Source organism: Chinchilla lanigera, unplaced genomic scaffold (genome assembly GCF_000276665.1).
Source record: "Chinchilla lanigera isolate Chin_1 unplaced genomic scaffold, ChiLan1.0 scaffold00078, whole genome shotgun sequence".
Lineage (NCBI taxonomy): Eukaryota > Metazoa > Chordata > Mammalia > Rodentia > Chinchillidae > Chinchilla > Chinchilla lanigera.
Window position 1 is genome coordinate 10,271,753 of NW_004955479.1, and position 9,744 is coordinate 10,281,496.

At 44.1% G+C, this 9,744-nt stretch overlaps 1 long non-coding RNA gene across 1 annotated transcript in view; it reads right to left on the minus strand.

Moving 5' to 3' along the window:
• Positions 1 to 5,155: 5,155 nt before the first annotated feature.
• The window catches only part of LOC106146450, a 6,916-nt gene continuing 2,327 nt past the window's right edge, over positions 5,156 to 9,744 (minus strand). Inside the window, exons 2-3 of the long non-coding RNA XR_001230887.1 lie at positions 5,484 to 5,546; positions 5,156 to 5,388 (exon numbers count right to left, since the gene is read on the minus strand). This is a non-coding gene — a long non-coding RNA (uncharacterized LOC106146450). The remainder of the gene's footprint in view (positions 5,389 to 5,483; positions 5,547 to 9,744) is intronic.

Below are 9,744 nucleotides of genomic sequence, written 5' to 3' on the forward strand. Positions count from 1 at the left end.
AATTTATTAACAGGGCTGGGGATGTAACTCAATGGCACAGCACCTGCCTGACAAGCGCAAGGCCCTGAGTTCAATTCCTGGTACCAAAAATGAAAATAGTAAAAAAAAAAAAAATTTAAAAAAAAAACCCTAAGAAGAAAAATTTATTAGCAGAAGGAATTTTAAAAATCTAGGATTGGGGAAAGGAGCCATTATCCTCAGAATGCAGTTGCTGCTAAGATATAGACATACATGAGTCATAGTGGATTTGCAGCAAGTGCTTGAGATGGGTGAGGAGACTTCCTCAGAGACTGTGGAGAAATTTCACAACTGCCCAGGAGCATTTGAGCAGCATCCATTTCAGTGCTTTATACTAAGATCTTCAGCTGTGGCCTTCTTGACCTTCCCAGTCCGTAGAAATGGAATCCTCCACCTAGCAAATTGTGTTACTAGTTTCTACTAGTTCATTGGAAGGAGCAGTTTGTGCTTATACTGTTTGATCAATTTTGCATGCCTGTACCTGGTAATCTGAGCAACTACTTTGAAGATAACATGCAATATAACAGCCATTGTTGATTTCCATGCATCTTGCTTTGAAATTCTGTATCATTTTTATTATTTTTAAATTCTCTTTAATAATAATCACTGGTATATAAAGGCAATGGTATAAACAAGTATTTTCATGATTTCTGTTTCTCTCTCAAGGAGTAGTAGTCTAAATTCTTTCCTCTACTCCCTTGTGTGTGAAAGAGAGAGACACAGAGAGGAGACTGGGGGTTGAACCTGGGGCCTCATTCATGCTAGTCAAGCCCTCTGCCACTAAGCCACATCCCCAGCCTTTTCTTCAGTGCTTTTGAGATGACCCATGTTCATAGTAAATAAGCTGAGATCAACAGTACAGCTGCGGTTCTTGGATGAAAATTATGCTGGTTCATATAATAATCAAATTTATGACCTTAGGCAGGGCGTGGTGCCCCACACTTGTAATCCCAGCATTCGGGAGGCTGAGGCAGGAGGATCGTTGCAAGTTTGAAACCAGCCTGGGCTACAAAGTGAGCTTAAGGCCAGCCTGCACTGCATAGTGAGACCCTGCCTCAAAAAGACAAAAAAAACAAAAACCTTACCACCTTGACCATTTCAGTACTGTAGTTAATGAGCTAAATTATAACCTTAACACCTAGGCTGGGTCAAGAATAAACTTTGCCACTCTTTCCACACTCTGAGGAGCTAGGTGCTAAATCTGTGTTTAGGATAGTGTTTGGGGGCAAACAAGGTCTTGCCATGATTTCAGAAATACTAGGCTGTGCTAATGAACAACCACTCTACTTGTAACATAGGTCCAGGCCAGGCTTTCCAATAACAGTGTGACAAGGGAATGTTTTCTACAGTGAAAGAATATTTTACAGTTACAGAATTTACCTTTATGTAACATTTGTGAAACAGCAGTTTCTACAGCAGCCGGCACTATTCTTACATGTGATTAATACTAATACATATTTTAATGCACACTTTATATGATGCTTTTCAACATGGGAAACAGCAAAAAAATACATGTTAGAGTAGAAGGCTACAGCATGATTATGCACACATTAAATATGGCCTTTGCCTGCTTCTGAACCTCCACCTGCTCTCTCATTTCTCTTAACCAACAAAACAAAGGGCTGGGAGGGTAGCTCAGGTGTGTGGTCCTGCTATGCACAGAGCCGTGGGTTTGCTCTTCAGCACTGAAAAACAACAATTTACCTGTTTGTCACCCTTACAATTTCACTACTCAACAATGACCATTTCTACAGGGGCATTTAACAATATAAAGAGATGTGTAAGGTCTGAACTGGGACAGGACAAGGGGGAGGTTAAAGCTCTGTCTACCTCGGCAGAGCATTGTAACAACATGCAAATACCTTTGGAAGTGTTCCTGTGGGCAAACGCAAAGAGAGACTGTTTGGAAAACACATGAATTGTCCCTACAGCCTGCTGTGGTGTTTTGGTTTGGATGAGTTCCCGTCAAAGGGCCAAGTGCACACATCTGTAATCCCAGCACGCTGGGAGCCTAAGGCAGGAAGATTGTAGTTTGAGCCCAGGCTGGGCTATGTAGAAGTTTAGCAAGATCTTGTCTCAAAAATATCTTACAAAATTTTAGCTCAATGTGAGGGTCCTGGGTTTAATCCCTCAATGCAGTGTGCACATGTGTACACACACATACACACAGAGTCCATGTGCTAAAGTTTTGGTCCCAGGATGGGGCCAGGGGAGGTCCTTGGGTTACTAGGGGATGACTCTAAGGGAACTGAGAGAGCCTAGCTCCTTTCTCTGTTTGCTTCCTGGTGCCTAAAGTAAACACTTTGCTCCGCCACACATGCCTGCTGTGATGCTGCCCTTGCCAGGGGCACAAAGCAATGGGCCGTTGGATCTTGGGCTGGAACCTCCAGAACCATGAGCCAGAATAAACGTTTTCTCTTTATAAGTTAATTGAGTATTTTGTTATAGTAATAGGAAGCTAACACATAGCCTGTGTTTTTACTTCTCTCCATTAGTGAAGCTTCAATACCGTCTGGTATTCTGTTAGAATTTCTTGCTGGAAAATTTATATAAAGTAAGACGTGAGCATCTCATGCCTTCAGATATCTTTTCTAGGTGACTCAATTTTTTAAAGGTTTGCCTATTCTTATATTTTCTTTAAAACATTAAACCTCTATGGAAATAATGTTGCAACGTTCCTATCTCTCCAAAATTCATATGCTGAAACCCTAACACTCAAGGTGACAGTCCACGCAGGTAGGGTCTTTGTACTGTGATCAGGTCATGAATGTAGTTAGTGCTGTGTAAAGGACACAGCAGGAAGGCCCTGTCTAGGGGCCAGAAAGCAGGTCCTCACCAGGCACTGAATTTAGATGTGGTTTAGATTTTTCAGCCTCCAGAACTTTGAGAAATCCATTTCTGTTGTTTATAAACTGCCTAGTTTTTGGCCTTTTGTTATAGCAGCTGAACAGACAAAGATGTATTTTCTTGAATTGGAAATACTGGAGTCCTCTGGGCCGGTCTCCACCCACTGCAGAATTCCTTGGGACTGGGGATATAGCTCAGCTGCATGGAGCCTGTCTGGCAAGCACAAGGCCCTGAGTTGGATTCCTGGTTCAAAGGATTCCTTGGACAGCATCCCCTGTGTGCCTGGTGAGCCTCTCCTGTCTTCAGTGGTAAGAGCCCTACTCCTGCCGGGCATAGTGGCGCATGCCTGTAATCCCAGCACTCAGGAGGCTGAGGCAGGAAGATCGTTGCAAGTTTGGGCTTGCAAAGTGAGCAAAGTGGGCTACAAAGTGAGCTCAAGGCCAGCCTGAACTGCATAGCGAGACCCTGTCTCAAACAATAACAACAACAACGAAAGAACCCTACTACTTCACAGTTTCATCAGTAGAAACTAAAATGTCTATAACAGAATTCTGTCAAGTTACATTATTATTTACACTGGAATAACCAGGAATACTTTGCTGTGAGTTGTACCTTCTTCCCACTGTAGGAACTTTCTTGGGGTTCTGTTACAGGTTACCAGGAAGGGAGTGTTTAAAGCAACGAAACTTATTTTCTCTCAGCCTGGAGAGGCAGAAGTCTGAAGTCACAAGGCCTGTACTCCTTCCAAAGGCTCTAGGATAGAATCCACACCTTGCCTCCTCCAGCCCATAGGGGTCTGGGACTTGCGTGGCTTTCGGTCTCACTCCAGCCTCACCTCCAAGTTCACATTGCTTCCTCCTCCTCTTAAGATCCTGCTACTTCTCCCTTACAAGAATCCTTATGACTGCACTTAGGGCCCAGCTGGATAATGCAGGATAACTCCTCCTTTCAGTGCCCTGAACTTAATCACATCTTTTGCCATGTCTGATAATACTCATTCTTTTTCATATAGGGCAGTAATCACAGAGCCGGGCATAGTGGTATATCCCTATAATCTCAGGACTCAGGAGGCTGCAGCAAGAAGATCACTGCAAGTTCAAGTTCAGCCTCACCTACATGGCGAGACACTATCTCAAAACAACAACAACAAAGGTAATAGTCACAGTTTCTGGCTATTAGAATATGGACATAATCTTTTCTGGAGCTGCCATTCAACCCATTACACCCACTAATGCTCATCAGAAACTTTAAAAATAGTAAACTGATTCATTAACTCTTCTCTGTTATTAGAGGTAGAAGGCAAGTCCCAGGAGTTTTTGGGTTTTGTTTTTTTTTAAAAATGCTTGCAGCTACAGGTATAGTCAAAGGAGAGTCAAGCAAAGAAAAATCTTCAGGCCTGGGTAGGATGATATGTCATTAGGAAACAGGTGTCAGACTGAAGGACACACTTAAGGATTTATTGGTATTTTGTTAAGATACACATAAACATTCAGAAAATACAAAAATACACAATGACAAATGTAATCTCCTCTCATCTAGATTCCCATCTTGTTCTCCAGAAGTAAACACTATCAATGTACTTTTTATCCTATCAGAAAATTCCCATGATACCCATTCATTCCATCTTCTCCCAAACCAACATTTTTTTTTTTCCACACAATATACTTTTTTTTTCTTGATTTGGGGTCTCACTGCTGGGCTTGACCCACTATGTTTTACACTCTGGGCTCAAACACATCAATCTGCCTGCCTCAGCCTCCTGAGCGCACCACCATGCCTGGCTAATATATTCTATTCTGTACTCCATGTTATCATTTATCTTAGAGCTCTTTCCATATTAATGTGGCTTATATGACTATAAATTATGATTATACTGTTTAAAATGTTATAATTATTTAATAATTAACTACTTCTTCACAAAGACTGCCTTTAAGTATTTTTATCAGCTACAAGGGCATAGATGAGGGGCCATGGACATAGCTCAGCAGCGCAGCACCTGCCTGGCACACACAAGGTCTTGAGTTCAATTCCTGGTACCCCCCAAAAAAAAGTACGGATGGGAAGAATGGGTTGTGTGTGTGTGTGCATACTGCAGCAGGGATAAGATTGTGTGAGATTCTCTCAGTTCCCATAGCAATAGATCAACGCAGCCATAAATAATTTCTTCCCAGAAGTGTGGTTGTGCGGACTTTCAAGTCCTATAAAGAGAAGAAGATTCTAAGTGTGCTGTGGGGAGGTGTGCAGGCCATTCGCTGCTTTAGAAGTGAGCCAGATTTAAATTTCAAAGTCCTAAGGATTTAAAATCTTTTATTTTATGAAAAAGAAGAAAAGTCTTTGTAAGGAACTGCAAGAGTGTGAAAGTCACCCTGCCTCTGCTCAAACACCTTGGGAGATGGTGACTTCCGTACGAAGGAGATAGCGCCATCTGTCTTCCTGCCTCCAAATGCAAACACGGGTTTGAACGTTCTGTCACTTTTTGTTCAGATGCTTAATGGAGCTGGCAGGACAAAGCCATGTGGAAGCCTGTGAAAATATGGCTTTGTCACCACAGTGTATTTCACCCAGAAAGGCGCAGCATAATGGCCCAGACTCCGGGTACCCAGCCTGTGAGCCGTTACCTCTATGAACTGTGTGATGCACAGCGCATTGTTCAGTCTCTCTGTGCTTCAGGTCGCCCATCTCTAAAAGGGCAAAATACAACTTACTTTACCTTTTGTGGTTTTTTTTTTTTAGGTCCTCTATGGTTCTGAAGATTAAACAGGTTGATGCGTACATGGTACTTAGAACAATGCTGACAGAACGTGAGCGTATCTATCAGTCAGGGCTTACTAGAGAAACAGATGTAATGCAAGATATACAAATACATAAGAATTTTTTAAAAAAACAAATGTACAAGAATTTATAAGATTAGTTTACAGTGGCCACCCATGGAGTCAGGTGTAGAAGAGTGTAAAAGGTCTATCTGCACACTGGAGAGCTGAAAGATCCAGCCAAAGGCCTGGAGCTCACTGCGGTGTCTCCTGCAAGTCCCTATTAAGAAGCCAGACGTGGTGGTGCACCCTTGTAATCCCAGCACTTGGGAGGCTGAGGCAGGACGATCACTTTGAGTTTGAGGCCAACCTGAATTGCATAGTGAAACCCTGTCTCCAAAAAAAAAAGTCTCTATCAGGAAGCAGAAGGATCTGTGCTGGAAGCCAGGAGATGATGTTCAAAGTGAAGGTGAAGACTGGAGCTCCTTCCTTTTCATTTCCTGTTTATACCCTTCTGGCGACAATTTTCCCTAGGGTGGGTCTTCCACACTCAGAACTATGCTGAGTCAATTTAGTTGGGCGTTTCTTACTCAAGGTCACACAATCAGTTAACTATCACAAACCATCCCTGGTGAACTTGATAACCAGACACATTCCTTTAAACTGTAGTCTCCAGATACAAAGACAAATTCATAATTTTGCCTAACATTTTGTAACTATCCTGCATACAAACAGAACACACTACTTCCTTCCCCAGAACGGAAGGCAAGTTTTCTTCGGGTGAGGCTTACTCCTAACATTTCATAACTTGACCGCTATAACATAGGTTTAACAATACTAAAGAACCAGTGTTAAGGGGCCAGGATATAGCTGTGTGGCACAGCGCCTGCCTGGTAAGCACAAGGTCCTGAGTTCAATTCCCAGTACAAAACAAAACAAAGCAAAACCAATATGAAGTCTATCAATGTGACTTTACATTGAAAGCATATTAGGCGAGAACTATTACAATTACAATTCTCATTTCTGTAGCTGATCACAGGAGTTGGTATTTAGAACTACCTTGTACTACTCATTCTGTGTTCCCTTGCCCTGAACTTAATCACATCTTTTGCCATATCTGATAATACTCATTCTTTTTCATATAGGGCAGTACCTCAGCAAGTACCTCAGCAGGTCTTGGTTCTTTCCCTGCTGGGGGGACCCATACCTTCATTCCTGAAGTTTCTGAACCTTTTGTCATTTTCCCTGGATTGGATTGTTACAGTTTTTGTTTGACTTTATTTATTTATTTAGGTCTTTTTGAGACAGGGTCTGACTATGCAGTCCAGACTGGCCTTCAACTCACTTTGTAGCCCAGGTTGGCCTTCAACTCAAAATCCTCCTGCTTCAGCCTCACAAGTGCTGGGATTATAGGCGTGCATCACCACACCCAGTTCCATTGACTTTTTTTTTTTTTTTTTTGTCTTTTTGAGACAGGGTCTTGCTATGCAATTCAGGCTGGCCTTGAGCTCACTTTGTAGCCCAGGCTGGTCTTGAATTTACAGTGATCCTCCTGTCTCAGCTCCCGAGTGCTGGGATTACAGGCATGTGCCACCAGGGGGAAGGAAAAGAACCACTAGAGTAAAAAAGAGAAAACAGGGATTTTTAGGTGTGATTTCCAAGAAAGATAGGGATAGAATTTTCTAAATTTGGACATTCTAAAAATGCATGCTTCAATTCTGGTAACTTTTTTTTTTAAGAACAGTACAGTTAGCTTTCCTATTCATAGAGAAGACATAGGGATGTGTGTTCACAAACAGCTAAAATTAACTAGTGCTATTCTGAAGTGATGTTGAACAGTTATCTAAATTTAACAGTTCCTTCGAGTTTATGTAGGAAGATTTATTTGGTTCTTGTGGAGAAACACATCTATCTTAAGCCCTAACTATTAAAGAATTTGAACCCAGGTCCTTGCAGAGCCTTGTACCTGCTAGGCAAGTGCTCTCCACTGAGCTGCACCCCCAAGCCCTAAATGATTCTTGAGTGGCCTGGAATTTAAAATAAATGCATGTGCACAGAGCCTGGTGGCTCAGGCCAACTTAGCACCCTGGGAGGCTGAGTCAGGAGCATCACAAGCTTAAACCTACCCTGGACAACTTAGCAAGACTCTGTCTTATAAATAAAAAATGGGCTTAGTGTGAAAACCCTGAGTACCAGCCACAGTGATTTAAAAAAAAAAAAAAAAAGGAAAGAAAAGAAAAAGGTGCATGGCAGATTTGGTGAGTTAAGCCATCTTGCAAATCTGGCCCTGGCCTTCGACAGCGTCTTACTAACCAAATCTGCCTTCAGCAGCTTCTGACCTCCTGCAGGGGCCAGGCTGAAGCCTTCTCCAGTGCAAAGGCGACAGTCCATCTGGTCAAAGAACAGCCCTGCCACTGCAGTTGTGCAGATCGGTAGGCCATTTTACGCCCCGTCTGTTCTCAGCAAAGCACACTGGTATCTTTTAAAGCATGTTTACTGGAAGACTTTAAATCACAAACCACTGTCACTGTCATGCTATCGTATCACCTTCATGGAAACCAGAATGAAAAAGAGCTGCTGCTAATCACACAACTAATAAATAATGAGGTCAAGACTTGAATGTACAACTTTGTTCCTTGAGTCCAGGACCAAAGGATAATCCCAGGATTCTTCCAGGATAATCTAGTGGTTAACAGCATAGCTGGACAGGCAGTGGGGCTCTGACTTTGCCAGACAGGTCACTCTCTGACCTCTGGGGAAGGCAGAAAAGGGGCAGGGACTTCCGCTCTGGCTATAGTGAAGTGATAACGCCATGACATAGACAAAGCAGATTGCCTGATGGAGGTGCTCCCTTAATGTCACCTGCCCTTTGCAGTGTTGAAAGATTAAAATTTAGCCTGGCGTGGTGGTGCACGCCCGTAATCCCCCAATTTGGAAGGCTAAGACAGAAGGAGAGCCATGAATTCAAGACTAGCCTGGGCTACATAGCGAGACCTTGTCTCAAAAAGAAAGAAAGAAAAAGAAGAAAGATGAAAGTCTGGTCTCACACAAGGAGGATCTCACAGGCCGGATTCCTACAAGTGAACTCCCAAAGGATACCCAGGCCTGAGTGACAGACTCATCACTCACAGGGACAGGCTTGTGGGGCGGAGAGGATGAGGGGCAGGGCACTGGGAGGGCAGAGGCCCCACCGATGGTGGAGCCTGGGAGGAAGGGAGGTGACACAGGGGCAGGTGCCCTGGTGCAGGGAAAGGCAGGGGCTGAGGAGGGAACTCAAACAGGTCGTTCTTCACCATAGACGTTGTGTCATCCCGCGAGGGATCACGGGTGTCACTAGGCAAGGGCCTGTAAGGGTCAGCGGGGAGAAGAGTGTGGGCCTGAAGACCGGATTTGAGATCAGCTGTCACTTGGAATGCACAGGAGGCAGACAGGCACGCGCTGCGGTTAGACGGAGGATGCCCCCCCGGGCCTCGTGCATCGTAGGCAGGGCTTTGCGGGCGACTGAGTCATAGAGGCAAGACAGCTGACTGGCTTTGGGAGGCAGGGTCCGGTCAGAAGACGGGGTCACTGGGGTGTGACTGGAAGTGTTTATCTCCCTTCCTGGCTCCTCCTCCTCTCTGAGTCCTGGCCACCATGCCTGAGAGGATTTCCTCCACCCAGGGCCTCGTCATGCTCTTCTCCTGCCAACCATGCACTGAAACCTGGGCCAAAATAAACCTTCTCCTGCAAACTGCAGGTGTCAGGTTCTGTGTCTCAGTGACAAAGCACGTGGTGACTGAGGTCTGGATGAACATGGAGCACAGTGCACATCCCAGAAACAAGGGGGAGATGGAAATGCCACAGACTGAGTGTGTCCCCTAGAGTTCAGGTGTTGGACGCTTAGTGCTTTGTGTGGCAGATTAAGATGTGATAGAACCTTTAGGAGGTGGGGCCTCATGGGAGTTGGTTCACTCATTGGGGGCACTGACCTTGGAAGGGATAAGATAGTTCTCATGGGACCCAGAATTAGTTCTCTTAAGAATAGGTGCTATAAACTGGGCATGGTGGTGGTACATGTTTGTAATCCCAGTACTAGGGAGGCTGAGGCAGGGAGATTGTTGTGAGTTTGAAACCAGCCTGAGCTACAAAG